General features: G+C 44.1%; 1 protein-coding gene across 3 annotated transcripts in view; it reads left to right on the top strand.

Annotated features, from left to right (window-relative positions):
* Positions 1-16338, top strand: part of PLEKHG7 (pleckstrin homology and RhoGEF domain containing G7) — a 154556-nt gene that overhangs the window by 53503 nt on the left and 84715 nt on the right. The window lies entirely within an intron of this gene.

Raw genomic sequence — 16338 nt, 5'->3', positions numbered from 1 at the left:
AAACTCTTAAAATGTTCAGTGCAGTTTACAGTACAGAAAAAAAGCAATGATGAAGTGCATAGTGCAGGAATTTTGTGGCACAGATACGCAAACCTTAACTGCTTGCCAACCAGTGCACAACGATATACGTCTGTACAATGGCACAGCTGCGCAAATGGGCATACAGGTAAGCCCCCTTTAAGAAGCGACATTGCGGGCATGCGCCTGCCGCGTGCTCCGTGACACTCTGTGCCCGCCGGTGTCCCGCGATCGTGTTGCGGAGCGGCAGAATGGGGAGATGCCTATGTAAACAAGGCATTTCCCCCGTTCTGCCTTGTGACATGACAGAGACCTACTGCTCCCTGTCATTGAGCAGTGATTGCTGTAATGACCTAGGTAGCCCATCTCCCCCCACAGTTAGAATCACTCCCTAGGACACACTTAACCCCTTGATCGCCCCCTACTGGTTAACCCCTTCCCAGCCAGTGTAATTTACACAGTAATCAGTGCATTTTTATAGCATTGATCGCTGTATAAATGACAATGGTCCCAAAATAGTGTCAAAAGTGTCCGATTTGTCCGCCATAATGTCACAGTCACAATAAAAATCGCTGATCGCCACCATTACTAATAAAAATAATAAAAATGCCATAAATCTATCCCCTATTTTTTTGGACGCTATAACTTTTATGCAAACCAATCAATGTACGCTTATTGTGATTTTTTTTTTTTTTTTGTATTTTTTTGTATTTTTACCAAAAAATATGTAGAAGAATACATATCGACCTAAACTGGGGAAAAAATTTTTTTTTTTTTTTTTTTTTTTTTTTTTTTTAAATCTTTTTTGGGGATATTCATTATAGCAAAAAGTAACACAAATATTGCTTTTTTTCTAAATTGATGCTCCTTTTTTTGTTTATAGCACAAAAAATAAAAACCACAGAGGTGATCAAATACCACCAAAAGAAAGCTCTAATTGTGGGGAAAAAAGGACATCAATTTTGTTTGGGTGCAATGTCGCACGACCGCGCAATTGTCAGTTAAAGCAACGCAGTTCCGTATTGCAAAAAGTGCTCTGGTCAGGAAGGGGGTGCTGAAGTGGTTAAAATTCCCTCCACTGGCATTTGCCCAGTCTGGTGGGTTGGCATCTACAAATTTGCCTCTTAATAAAAAGCATATGACAAACCCATAATTTTACAGATGCCATTCTGATTCACCAGGTATGTAAATTGGTACCCTTTTAGCAAGGTAGCAGATGAGTGCAGTACCTGCAATATGCCTTTTAGCACTGGACTGTTTCAGGAGGAATAGGGCAGGAATCCAGTGTTGGTCCACCATCACAAAATTAACAGCATGGAGATAGATGGTTCTCTGGCAGAAGTTACAGTGATTTCAGGGAATTATATACAGATTACTTACCCCACCTTGCTACATTGTGAATTTATTAACATGATGAATCTTCTAGAATCTTATTTTCTGGTACATTTAAAGTGGATGTAAACCCAATTTTTTTTTTAAATTAAGGCTGGCACCTTGTACAGTATAGGATTTCATGTCATCTGTGCCGTCTTGTCAGGAAGAGTTAATCCAGGTCTGAGCAGTCCTCTTATCTTTTTTCAGTGAGATAAAAATGGTCAGAGAGAGAAATAGGAGTCAGTTCTTCCCCTTGCTGCGAGTGACAAGTGATTTACATTTCTCATGCACAAGTATGAGAGAGGCATTCTGTGTACTTCAGATCCCCTCCTTCTTTCTTCTCCAGCTCTCCCAGGATTGGCTGCTTCACACCTCAGCATGATTGGGCATGTTGAAGTCATGTGGTGACTTTCCTGGGTTTTGACTGGATGTTTGTGATCGTGGCGCATAATCCACAAGACCAGCAGATGTTCTGTATAATAAATATCGATGCCTGGCCAAGGGGAGTGTAGAAGTGGGCTGGGAGTCTACTGACATCACAACTCCATCCACTGAGCTCCAGACAACAGACCCACTCACAGAATCTGCAGTTTTTCGGGTCTCATGACAGACAGAGGGGAGACATTTGACAGGTAAGGATACATGCAGGAGGCATGTATATCCTTATAGATAACCACTATGACAGTAGTTTGGAAAAGAAGAGAGTGGGTTTACATCCACTTTAAAAATTTTGAATAATTTCAGAACAGAGGTGGAGAATGTTCTTCCAAAATTAGCTTTTAGCTTTTTTTTTTTTTTTTTTAAAAGGGGTTTGGTTGAAGAGAATGAAAATAACTATATATTCGATAGGTGATAATGAGAGATTACTAAAAATGTTTTCTGTGCAACTCAAACACTGAACCCCCCCCCCCCCCCCCACCACCACCACCTCCTATAAAAAAGAAAGAAGAAAGCATTGTAAAGAAAATAAGACAAATGTATCGTAAAAAAAAAAAAAAAAATATATATATATATATATATATATATATATATATATATATATATATATATATTTGTGAGGGGTTAGCTCGGCAGCGGGTGTGTGTGACCCCCTGGATGGGTTCACAACACAAAATCAGGCACAGCAGACAGCGTTGTAGGTGCAAAAAACAAAAGATGCGGTTTATTTATGCTACATGCAGTGATGCATATAACAGCCAAACAAAAATAAAACATGAAAATAAATCCTGGTCAGCTTGACCTCTAACTACACACTTGGATTCCCTGTCTAACAACTGAGTGCAGCCTTGTGCTGCACCAGTCCCTGTCTCTGTTGTAGAGGTTTGCCACACAGGCGTTAACTCACCGCACAGAACAGATATCACACTCCCCAGTCTATACAACACAAAACTGGTTCCAGGATGGAGCATCTCCCTAAGCATGCTGGGGTTTTTTGTAGAGGTCTTAATGATCCCACTTACTTCAGCTGGGCTCATTAACTCTTCCCCTCTAATTGTAAAAGTCTGCATAAAGCCTGAATCTAGGGCACACATATTTCCCATCCTGGATACAACCAGGTGACTTTGCGTGCTGCCACATACCCCCCCCCCCCCCTCTTGTTTCAACCTTGGGGTTGTAACACAAGCAGTCAGACACGCATGTATCCGAGACAAAGCATCCACATTCCCCATTTTAACACCAGGGCGATGCTTAACTGTAAAGTTAAATTCTTGTAGGGCCAGGAACCACCTATTTACCCTTCTATTGGTCTCCTTGTTCTGAGCCATCCACTTTAAAGGAGCGTGATCAGTCACCAGGTCAAAGTGCCTACCTAGCAGATAGTACCGAAGGGAATCTAGAGCCCACTTCACTGCTAAACATTCCTTCTCAATCGTGGCGTAATTTACCTCATGGGACTTTAACTTCCTGCTGAGGTAAACGACTGGGTGCTCTTCCCCGTTCCAGACCTGGGATAACACTGCTCCTAACCCAACGTCTGATGCATCAGTTTGTACAACAAAGTCCTTAGAGAAGTCTGGCGAGTACAACACTGGCTGGCTACATAAGGCTGTTTTTAAGGACTGAAATGCTTCTTCAGCCTCTGGGGACCATTTAACCATGACAGACTCTTTCCCTTTTGTCAGGTTGGTGAGGGGCACAGCCTGAGAAGCAAAATGGGGAATGAATCGATAATAGCCAGCGATTCCCAGAAAGGCTCGTACCTGTTTCTTGCTGTTGGGACGTGGCCAACTCTGTATGGCCTCGACTTTATTGGCTTGGGGTTTTATCACCCCCCTCCCAATAGTGTACCCAAGATATTTGGCCTCCTCCTGTCCAATGGTACACTTCTTTGGATTGGCCGTAAACCCAGCTTCCCGGATAGAGTCTAGGACTGCTTGTACTTTCGGCAAATGTGAGACCCAGTCTGTGCTATGGATAATCACATCATCCAGGTAAGCTGCAGCATATTTCTGATGGGGCCTCAGAATCTTATCCATTTTCCGCTGGAATGTTGCCGGTGCATTCTGTAACCCAAACGGCATTCTCTTATATTGGAATGCCCCATCTGGGGCTACAAACGCAGTTTTCTCCTTGGCCGACTCGGCCAGGGGAATTTGCCAATACCCTTTGGTGAGATCAAGAGTTGTCATATATCGGGCTGTTCCCAGCCGGTCAATCAACTCATCTATACGCGGCATGGGGTAGGTGTCAAATTTTGTAACTTTATTTAATTGTCGAAAATCGTTACAAAACCGCCAGCTCCCATCGGGTTTGGGCACTAGTACGATAGGACTGGACCAGTCACTCTGGGACTCTTCTATCACACCCAATTCCAACATCCTTTGAACCTCCCCACGTATTGCCTCCCGTCGGGCCTCTGGTATTCTATAAGGTTTTAGTTTTACCCTTTCTCCTGGTGGGGTGATAATGTCATGCTCGACGCCAGATGTTTGTCCCGGAAGCTCAGAGAAAATCTCTTTGTTACGAAGTACAAACTCTTTAACCTCCTGTTGTTGGGGTTTCGATAAGGTGTCTGCTATTCCAACCTCAGGAACTAAGCAATCAGGCTGTACTTGTGACAAAGTCTCTGCGACTAGGGATTCCCTATCCCTCCAGGCTTTCAGCAGATTGACGTGATAGATCTGCTCCGGCTTTCACCTTCCTGGCTGTCTAACCCTGTAGTTCACCTCACTAATTTTTTCAATTACTTCATATGGACCTTGCCATTTGGCCAGAAATTTGCTTTCAACCGTAGGGACTAGCACCAAGACCCTATCCCCCGGGGAAAAAGTACGGGTCTTGGCCCCACGGTTGTACACTCTCTGCTGTGCTAACTGCGTTTGGGTTAGATGTTCCTTTACAATTGGCATTACCTGTGCAATTCTATCTTGCATCAGGGCGACATGCTCAATCACACTCCTGTGAGGAGAACTCTCATTTTCCCAAGTTTCCTTGGCGATATCCAGCAGCCCTCTTGGGTGTCTCCCATAGAGCAACTCGAAGGGTGAGAAACCCGTAGAGGATTGGGGTACCTCCCTAATGGCAAACATTAGATAGGTTATTAGACAGTCCCAATTCTTTCCATCTCTATCCACCACCTTCTTTAACATTTGTTTAAGGGTTTTGTTGAATCTTTCAACCAACCCATCTGTTTGGGGGTGATACACAGATGTACGCAATTGCGTCACTTTGTACAACTTGCATAATTCTTTCATAACCCGGGACATAAAGGGTGTACCTTGGTCCGTAAGCAGTTCCTTACAAATACCCACGCGGCTAAAAACAAGAGATAGCTCTTTGGCTATGGTTTTGGCCGAGGTATTTCGGAGAGGAATTGCTTCCGGATAACGGGTGGCATAGTCCAATATAACCAAAATGTACTGATGCCCCCTGGCGGACTTCATTATCGGACCTACCAAATCCATTGCGATCCTTTCAAAGGGGACCTCAATGATAGGAAGAGGTACCAGCGGGTTAAGGAAATGTGGCATAGGTGCCGACTTCTGACACACAGGGCAGGAGGAACAATAATTTTCTATTTCCTTCATGACCCCAGGCCAATAGAATCTCTGCAATACCCTCTCTCTGGTTTTCTCTGTCCCCAGATGACCTCCCAGAATGTGCCCATGAGCCAATTCTAACACCAACTTCCTGTAAGGTTTGGGCACTACAAGTTGCTCAATGGTTTCTTCTGCCCTTTGAGCCACTCGATACAGCAGGTCCCTTTCCATAGTGAAGTAAGGATAAGGGCAAGTCTTATCTGGGTTCACTAACTCGCCATCTATTTTCACCACATTTTCCCTTGCCTTTATTAGGGTGGGGTCTTTTAACTGTTCTGTGGCAAAATTTTCCCTGTGAACCTCAAGATCCGAAAACTCCACAGATGGCATGTTTTCATCTGAGGATGTTGGCTCCTCCCCAGTTTCTCGAGTTTCCCCCGCCAATACCGACAAGGGAAATTCAGGAGAGTCCTCACCACTCCCAGAGGAATTCTGGTCATCTTCCTGGTTTATAGGGGCACCAGTGGGGGGCTCAGGACAATCCCAGAGTTCCCAGAATTTTGGAAAATCCCTTCCCACAATAGCATCATGTGGTAAGTGAGACACTAACCCCACCTGATGAGAGAGGTTACCTTTTGGGGGTCTCAAAAAACACTGAAGTTACAGGATACTCTCGGGTGTCCCCATGCATACAAATAACAGCCACCCTGTTCTTCCCAGAGAACTTTGTAGTAACTAATTCAGCTTTTATCAATGTTACCAGGCTACCTGAATCCAGCAACACATCAACATTTCTACCATTAATACACATTTTACATAAATGTTTCTCAGGTCCCCGAATGGCAGTGCATGCAACTGTCGCAAACAGCGACTGACGTCTCTCCCGTATAAAGTCACATTGCATAGGCTCATCCACAACGGGGCAATTGGCTGCAATATGTCCCTCTTGCCGGCAGCGGTAGCAAATAATCTTTTTCGCTGTCTCTTGCAGCATGGGCTTCCTGGGCTGCTCCCGCCAGACCTTAGGTAGAACTCCCACCCTCTCACTCTCTCCACCCTCACCCCCTGGAGTCATCTTACCCGCCACTGGGGATGATCTGGTCTTAGGGTGGAAAGTCCGTGAGTCCCTGGAAGAGGTGGTCAGGTTCTCTGTAGCCAAGTACCTCTCAACCAGATCCACAAGTTTATCTGCATTTTCTGGATCTCCATGGCTTACCCATTTTTGGATGGCAGTAGGAAGAGCTCTCAGGAAACGATCCATAACAATACGTTCCACAATGTTTGGTGCGGTCAAAGTCTCTGGCTGCAGCCACTTCCTGCTCAGGTGAATGAGATCATACATTTGAGACCTGGGGGGTTTTCCAACCTGAAAAGTCCAATTATGCACACGCTGAGCCCGGACGGCCAGGGTGACACCCAGCCGTGCCAATATTTCTGTTTTTAGCACCACATAGTCTTTTGCTTGGTCAGGCTCTAGGTCATAATAAACTTTCTGCGATTCCCCAGTTAACAGAGGGGCCACCAGTCCAGCCCATTGCTTCTTAGGCCACTTTTCCCTTTCAGCAGTCCTTTCAAATGTGGTCAAAAACGCCTCCGGATCATCCTCTCCAGTCATTTTTGTCAATAAACGGCTCACACCAAAGGATGCGGTATTAGTGTAACCACTTGCTTCATTGGTCTGCGGACGTTGCTGTATTAATGTCTCTATTTTCTGTTGAAAACTCTGCTCTTGCTTCTGCAACAGGTCTATGAACCGGGCTTCAGATTGCTGCTGTGCTTGTTGCTGAGCTTCCAGACTCTGCAAGTGAGCTTTCTGCTGGGCTGCAAGGCTCTGTTGTTGAGCTGCAAGGCTCTCTTGTAAAGCCGCATTTGTTTGCTGCTGATTTGCATTTGCTAGAGCCAGCTGTCTCAGTATCTCCTCCATGCTGGCCTTTAAAAAAATTGAAATAAAAATTGCCAAAATTCTCTACCAACTGTGAGGGGTTAGCTCGGCAGCGGGTGTGTGTGACCCCCTGGATGGGTTCACAACACAAAATCAGGCACAGCAGACAGCGTTGTAGGTGCAAAAAAAACAAAAGATGCGGTTTATTTATGCTACATGCAGTGATACATATAACAGCCAAACAAAAATAAAACATGAAAATAAATCCTGGTCAGCTTGACCTCTAACTACACACTTAGATTCCCTGTCTAACAACTGAGTGCAGCCTTGTGCTGCACCAGTCCCTGTCTCTGTTGTAGAGGTTTGCCACACAGGCGTTAACTCACCGCACAGAACAGATATCACACTCCCCAGTCTATACAACACAAAACTGGTTCCAGGATGGAGCATCTCCCTAAGCATGCTGGGGTTTTTTGTAGAGGTCTTAATGATCCCACTTACTTCAGCTGGGCTCATTAACTCTTCCCCTCTAATTGTAAAAGTCTGCATAAAGCCTGAATCTAGGGCACACATATTTCCCATCCTGGATACAACCAGGTGACTTTACCTGCGTGCTGCCACAATATATATATATATTTATATTATACACTATTGACACAGTCTACTGTCGCATGACATTTAAAAAAAAGTATCGGTACTTGTACTCGGTCTTAAAAAAGTGGTATTGGTGCAACTCTACTAACGATCCTTAAAAATGTCCTGTCTTTCCTCCTCCTGCCTATCCTATCTAACCTGTAAAAGATGTGTGTAGTTGCCTATTTTTAATGTGCTCTGGTATGGTTACATTATACTACTGTGTCTGTGAGCAGCTGCTGCAGTAGAGAGGAGGGAGCACCAACAAAGGCTGGGCCATGGGATGGCAAGGCTCCCAAAATTCCCAGCTCTTGTCAAGCACTCCCTGAGCCAGATCACGTGACTGGAGTTTTTTTTTTACAGGTTAAACATAATAGGTAGGAGGAGGGTGGGGAACATTTTAACCACTTCCCACCCGGCCAATGCACATATACGGCCGGGTGGGAGCCGTCTACTCCTGATAGGACGTTCAGGAAGGTCCATCAGAAGTAGCGGGATCGCGCCCGCGCAGCGGCGCGATCCCGATGCGCCCGTGTCACCCGGACACGGCGCATCTCAGATCGGCAGGAGGGCTCTGTGATTGGCCCTCCTGATCACATGACGGCCGTGTCCAATCACGGCCGTCATGTGATGTAAACAAACAGCCGGTTGCTAGGCAATCGGCTCCTCCTCTCCTCACACAGAAGTCATCGCTGAGGAGAGGAGAGCGGATCGCTGCAGCCGGCTGATGATCAGTGAGTATGAGCTGTTTTTTACAGCTTTTTACTCACTGATCATCAGTCTAGTGTACACACAAATCACCACACAGTAAACACACCACACAGTATAAACACAATGTCCCCACACATGTCCCCAAAACATACATGTCCCCAAAACACACATGTCCCCAAATAATAAAAACACATGTCCCTAATAATAAAAACACATGTCCCCCACATATGTCCCACTAAAATCACATGTCCCAATGATTATCTGCACACATATGTACGTGATCACCTGCACACATATGTACATGATCATTTGCGTAAATATGTCCGTGATCACACAAACCAATTATTATACACTTAACTGAATTTTTTTTACCAAAAACATGTAGCAGAATACATTTTTGCTTAAATTTATGACAAAATTTGATTTTATTGGATTTCTTTTAAAATAGAAAAAAGAAAATATTGTTTTTTTTTTCCAAATTTCCGCTTTTTTGCGCTTATATCGCAAAAAATAAAAAACGGAGTCGTGAATAAATACCACCAAAATAAAGCTCTATTTGTGCAAACAAAATGATAAAAATTTCATTTGGGTACAGTGTAGCATGACTGCGCAATTGTCACTGAAAGCGCTAGAGCGCTGAAAGCTGAAAATTGGGCTGGGAAGGAAGGGGGCGAAAGTGCCCTGTATTGAAGTGGTTAAAGAATATGTAGACCTTTCTTCCGCTATTCTATAGATCTCTTTAAGTGTTACTAAACCCACAACAGTAAAATCAGTCTGTATATGCAGAATAGCATGCTTGTTATACTTACTGTGGAACTTAAGGGATTAATCCTCTGCATTGTGTAAAAAGGCTTTTTGACCCTGTATGCATAGATACTTTCCTCCTGCACTGTCTATCTGGGGAAGACCAGCTAACACACAGGCAGGGTAGCCAACCTGCATATGCTCAGTTGTGTCTTTTATGCTGGAGAGAACATTTCCTTGTTCTCAGAGCTAGCCAGGTCACATGATATTGTCATCACACCAGTGGGCGTGTATACAGGCTATAGTGGAAATCTCCTCCTACCTGAACACACAGCTCTGGACAAACTCTGCAGTTTATCATGTGACCGTGGTATACAGATAAGCTAAAAAGGTAAATAGTGGCAGTATTTTAATGTAAAATGATTTATAAGCCATGGACGCTGTGTGTGGGGGGTGGCGGGATCAGAGGAACTATTTTTATGATACTGGGTTTAGTAACACTTTAATATTTGTGGGGCTGGATGCAGTTATTCCTTTCTTTTATTTGGAAAAGGTTATTTATACAATTTACTTTCCTTTAAAAGATAATGCAGCAAAGGTCTAGGTAGAGAATTATGCATGCAGCCTAGACCCTAAAGTCCCATTCAGGGGTATGCCCTCCATGATGGTCAAAGCCTGAGCTTTATTTATAGTCCAGCATCGTAGACAGGTAAGACAAGGTCACCCTATATCTCAGACTGTTACTGTAAAAACTGGGGCTATGTTTAGAATGTATTCACTTTGTACTGTAAACTTTTCAGAGCTTACCCTTATATGGATGACCAGGTGTTACATCATAACACTGGTCACGTCTTTACCGCCACTTTCCCTTAGAGTCCTTATAGGGTACCACAAGTTTTCTCCCACCCCTTCACTACAAAGACTTTGCTACAATATGTTCTACACCCAGGTTGCTGTGTACTCCTGGGAAGATATTACTCTGTGTCTCACATTCTGGCCTTCCTGCAATCAGGTCTTGACCAGAACTGTACTTTAAGCACTCTGAAAGGACAGGTTTCTTCTCCCTTGCCCATTCTTTTTTTTAAAAAACTCTAAATTTACTCTTCCCTTGTTAAAACCTTTATTCAAAGTATATGTCACATCAAGTCTCCCTTGCAATACCCTGTGCTTCCTTGGGTTCTTAATTTGGTTCTCTCTGCCCTGCAGAAAACACTATTTGAACACATTGGGGATATCCCCTTAGATGACATTTCCTACAAAGTGATCTTTTTGGTAGCTATCACATCTGTCAGATGTGTCTCTGAGTTTGCAGTTCTCTCTTGTAAGGAGCAGTTCCTCACCCTGCACAATGACAAGGTAGTATTAAGCCCAAGATCATCCTTTCTTCCTAAGGTGGTGTCAGTCCTTCCACCTCAATGAAGATCTTGTCCTACCATCCTTTATGCCCTGCTACAAAGCATTAAAAGGACTAGTCTTTTCATTACTTGGACATAGAGCCATATGAATCTACTCCTAAACAACAGCTTCGATCAGGAAGAGAGGTTCCCTATTTGTCTTATCCTTTGGACCTTGCAAGGAGCACCATGCTTCCAAGTCCACCATTGCAAACTGGAAAAAAAATCTGATCATTAGAGCTTACACTCTCTAGAACAAACCTCTTGCTGTAGTTTTACACATGGATTGTACTGGTAATTTCAGGACCAGCCTTCTAAAGTCCAGCTTTGTAAAGCCATCACCTGGTCCTTTATTCATACTTTTTCAAAGTTTTACCAGGTGAATGTCCAATCTTCTAAGGCTGCACAACTGCAAGGTTCTTGCAGTGACACCCTGACATTGGATCTCCCCAGCCTTGTTGTTGGGCCCATTGGCACAGTTCTTAGTTTGCTTAGATGTTGTCCACCCTTTTCGTTCATTGCCTGCTTATGTTCCATGGTCTATAAAACTTTGCCTGTGTTCTGTATTGTATGATTAAGATGAGAGGAATTTTGACTTGCCTGTAAATTCCATATCTTAAGCGGGCCATAGATGTTCATTTTATTTCCTGCAACCACGTGGGGAATACACGTGTTCAACTTTATGCACCAGTCACCTGGAAAAAAATTAGTATGGTCGATCAGATGCAGCACACATCTGTTAATATATTAAACTCCTGTTTGAGACTTCTAGATTGTGTCCGACTAAACCATGTGTTTTTCTTCTACTCAGTTTCCTTTATTGACCAGTTGCCAAAAGAAATGCATCATAGTTTTCCAGTTGTCCCAGTCTGTATTTAATAATCGAAAGAGGGTTAGGCTTTTTTCATAACAAAGGCTTGTGTTAGTTGTGTTAACTTAGTCTTGCTAGAAAACAAACTTTGGTTTAATCTAAGCAGGTATATGCTTGTCTTGTACTATGCTAGTACATATTTATTTATATCAAGGAAAGCTGCTGCATTGTAAGTCAAATACACAATAGGTGTAGCATTGTTGTTTTTTTAAAGAGAAAAGGGAACAAGCATGGCTAACAAAAACGTACAACTTAAAGTAAACCCATGAACCTTCAATTTAACTCCCTAAGGCACATGTGTAAAACATAAGGCCCTTGGACTGAATTTGGCTTACCAGGCCATTTCATGTGGCCCTTGTACCCAGGCCTCTTTTTTTTTTAGCCGCCACGTGGCAGAACTTTGTTACACCACCTTCAGCTTTTGCCCTCCGCTCCCCGCTCACCACTGTCACTTATAAAAAACAAACAAGGACAGCTTTTTTTCTTGGCGGCTCTCACAGATCCCTACCTGCCCTGCACTCACAGCGGGTACAAGTTAGATGCAGGTGCAAGTTCATTGTGGGATGGGGCATTACGTGGTAAATTACACCATAATCCTATCTGCCAGGAGGTACTAGAGCTGAGCCGGGTAGGTGAGATGCGAGGAAGATTTTTTTTTCTTTTTTTTTTTGTGAGGTGGGGTTAGAGACATGAGGGCTGTGGAGGGAGATCTGTGCATAGGTAGGGGATGGAAGAGAGTGACACAGATGTCTGAGCTGAGGAGGGGTGGAAGTGAGATGTGGACAGCCTGTGAAAGAGACCTGAACCCTGCACACTGTGCATCGCATGCCCCTAAACCCTGTACTCTGTATGTCGTGCACTCCACAACCCCATTCTCTATACACAGCTCACCCCGAAAACGCTGCACTCTCTACATAGCGCATCCCTGAACATGACACACTCCTGATATTGCCCCTTTAAGATTCTCTTATGCCTCGTACACACGATCAAACAAAAAAGTTGCTGGGACTGTGACATCATAATGGGCGGGGACATCATCCGATGATGTCCCTATATAAGTCGCCGCGTCCCTGCCATTGTGACCGGAGGCAGCGACGAGGCAACATCTCCAGAAGAGAAGAACAGAACAGAAGAACAGAAGACGGCAGCGGCGACAGAAGACCGGGCCACCGCTTGTAAAAGAGCTAGAAGAAGGCGCGGTGGCCCGGCAAGAAGAACCGAAGAGGGGGACAAGACCCCCGAAGTCTGAAGAAGAGGGCGTCGGCAAAGAAGAAAGCCGGGCTCCTCCGCTAGTGAAAGAGCTAGCAAAAGAGCAGAAGATAGCGGAGGAGTCCGGCGACAAGACCCCTGAAGACGGAAGAAGACCCGCGGAGCTGTGCAATAAACTATTTTAACCCTTGTGTCTTGTGTGTTGTGTTCTTCTTTTTTTTTTTTTTTTTTTTTTTTTTTTTTACTTACAGGTGAATGGGTAGGGGTACATTGTACCCCATACTCATTTAGATAGGGTGGGGGGCCGGTATCCGGGGGCCCCTTATTAAAGGGGGCTCTCGGATTCCGATAAGCCCCCCCACCCGCAGACCCCGACAACCAACGGCCAGGGTTGTCAGGAAGAGGCCCTTGTCCTCATCAACATGGGGACAAGGTGCTTTGGGGTGGGGGGCCGCGCCCCTTCCCCAAGGCACCCCACATGTTGAGGGCACGCGGCCTGGTACGACTCAGGAGGGGGGGGCGCTCGCTTGTCCCCACCCTCTTTCCTGGCTGGCCGGGTAGCGTGCTCAGATAAGGGTCTGATATGGACCTGGGGGGGACCCCTACGCCGATTTTTCGTTCGGAAAGTCCGCCAGACTAAGTCCGCCGGATAGTCTGCTACGTGTGTACGCGGCATTAGTGTTAGTGCAAATTGGCCACATCCACTGTTCAATGCGGTTTGGAGGGGGCTGGTTGAGTTACTGCACCTATTCTCTGAGGAACAAAAGCCCTGGATACATTTTATATCTTACAGATACAACCGGCCCTATGAGGGCAACCATAATGTGGTCCACCATGAAATTGAGTTTGACACCCATGCCCTCAGTCTAGGTTCACATACATGTGGGTGCAATAATGTGTGTAAATTAGCACGCATTCCCACACCCATAGGCAAACTGCTTTGCAATTTAGCAGATGTGTGGGGCTATTCTTAATTTTCAACCCACGCAAAAAACACAGCATTTTTTCTGGTGCAGGAAATCGCATGGTGCAAAAGTACCATGTGAATTTAAAAAGGTGCGGGTCCTTTTTCCTGCATTTCCCACAGGTACTGGAGCACATTCAAATGAATGGGCTGCTGTGCCTGTGCAAACATGAGCTGCACCAATCGCATAGGTGTGAACATAGGCTTAGATCCTTTTTTGTCTTTTTGAAAAAAAGTTGCACAGAAACAGCAGAGATTGTGTATCATCTTTTTTTTCTTTCTTTTTTTTTAGTGGCTCAGCATGACCGAAGTGTTTGGGAATGCATGCATTTTTAGAAAACATGAGCAGAAATGGGTTTTTAAACTGCATGCAGCCATCTAGGTTTCGGAACCAAAAATGCTAGAAGATATTACAGTCTAAAGATCAGACCATGTGCATAGACACCTTTTAGGTGCCTGTTATGCAAGGTTGATTGTAGTATAGGTGAGTTAAAGTAAACGTGCTCAGACTTGTCGGGTCAGGAGTATTGATGACAGCAAAATCGTTCAGAAGTGTTACAGATGCAAACAATTCAATAATTGACAGCATATACCATGAGCATTACCTTGGCCAGAGAAGGCTGGCTGGTACATGTGGTGCACCACTGCAGATGTTAGCTGGGCAGCAAGGACTGGTGTATAGATGGAGCAGGTCAGAGCAGATCAAGAAGTAACAGGGAGTCTGAGAACACGGGAGGGTCAGACAGAAGTGTATTCCAGATAGCATCCTTCATCACCACCACTGGTGATGTGTGCAACATGTGCTTTAAACATGAGCTGGCCAATCATTGTTGTTTCCGGGTAAAGACAAGATAAGTTTTGCCTTAAAGGGCCAGCCCAAGACTTTGAACATTACATTTACATATTCTGAACAAGCAATAAAATGAAATTTTTGCACAAGACCGTATTCAGCTCTGTAGCTAAAGGCGTTGTGGAGAAATATGTCTCTGAAATTCACAACAGAATATATTGAAATCAGAACTCCTTATGGCTGCAGTCACACCTGAGCAGAGTGATTTTCAGCTGTATTTTGTGAGAGTATACCACACATACACAAGTGATTTAGAATAGTCTTTCAAACATTTTACACATAGTTACATAGTAGGTGAGGTTGAAAAAAGACACAAATCCATCAAGTCCAACCCATGTGTGTGATTATATGTCAGTATTACATTGTATATCCCTGTATGTTGTGGTCGTTCAGGTGCTTAGCTTAGTTTCTTGAAACTATCAATGCCCCCTGCTGAGACCACTGCCCATGTGCCGTTCTTACAGTAAAGAACCCTCTACGTAGTTTAAAGCCCCATACACACTATCAGATTATCTGCTGAGTTTTTCCTTCAGATTTACCAAAACCATGTAGTAGAAGGGCCTGCCTGATTGCATACACATTGAAACTCCTAAGGTTTGTCCTCATATTATATGGTTTTGGTAAATCTGAAGGAAAAACTCAGCAGATAATCTGATAGTGTGTATGGGGCTTAAGGTTAAACCTCCTTTCTTCTAATTTTAATGAGAGGTCACAAGTCTTGTTAAACTCAAAATTTTTCTCCCTATTGTGGGGTCACCAGTATGGTATTTGTAAATTGAAATCTTATCCCCTCTCAAGAGTCTCTTCTCCAGAGAGAATAAGTTCAGTGCTCGCAACCTTTCTTCATAACTAATACCCTTCAGACCCTTAGCTTAGTTGCCCTTCTTTGTACTCGCTCCATTTCCAGTACATCCTTCCTGAGGACTGGTGCCCAGAACTGGACAGCATATTCCAGATGCGGCCGGACCAGAGTCTTGTAGAGCAGGAGAATTATTGTTTTATCTCTGGAGTTGATCCCCTTTTTAATGAATGCCAATATTCTGTTTGCTTTGTTAGCAGTAGCTTGGCATTGCATACCATTGCTGAGCCTATCATCTACTAGAACCCCCAGGTCCTTTTCCATCCTAGATTCCCCCAGAGGTTCTCCCCTTAGTGTGTAGATTGCATTCATGTTTTTGCCACCCAAATGCATTATTTTATATTTTTCTACATTGAACCTCATTTGCCGTGTAGTTGCCCACCCCATTAATGTGTTCAGATCTTTTTACAAGGTTTCCACACCCTGCGGAGAAATTATTGCCCTGCTTAGCTTAGTATCGTCCGCAAATACAGAGATTGAACTGTATTTAAGCTTCAGATATTTTCGTTTTAGCAGATGGAAAGTACTAGGTAGAGGAGACTTACCGACTAAAAAAGCTTGTGCAAAGGCCTGAAAAAAAAAGTGCACGAAAACGCTAGATTTACATGGTTTCAGGTGTTCCATTCAAATCAAATTGGGGACCGAAAACCCAGTTCTGCCTCAAAAGTAGCTCACATGGCGTAGCGTGCTCATATGTGAACACCATTGAAATAATGTACATAGGATTTTGGTTGTTGAGCATTTAGGAGCTTCAGGCTCCTAAATGCATGAGGTCTTATTAGACTTGAGATGAAGTTATTCCTTACAGCGGGAGTCCGCCGGGACTCCGCGTTTTTTTTTTTTTTCAGG

The sequence above is a fragment of the Lithobates pipiens genome, unplaced genomic scaffold (assembly GCF_037356315.1).
Source record: "Lithobates pipiens isolate NorthernLeopardFrog02 unplaced genomic scaffold, aLitPip1_a1.2 Scaffold_8, whole genome shotgun sequence".
Classification (NCBI taxonomy): domain Eukaryota; kingdom Metazoa; phylum Chordata; class Amphibia; order Anura; family Ranidae; genus Lithobates; species Lithobates pipiens.
The sequence above is the reverse complement of the archived record's forward strand: the minus strand, read 5'-3'. Positions and strand labels throughout refer to the sequence as shown.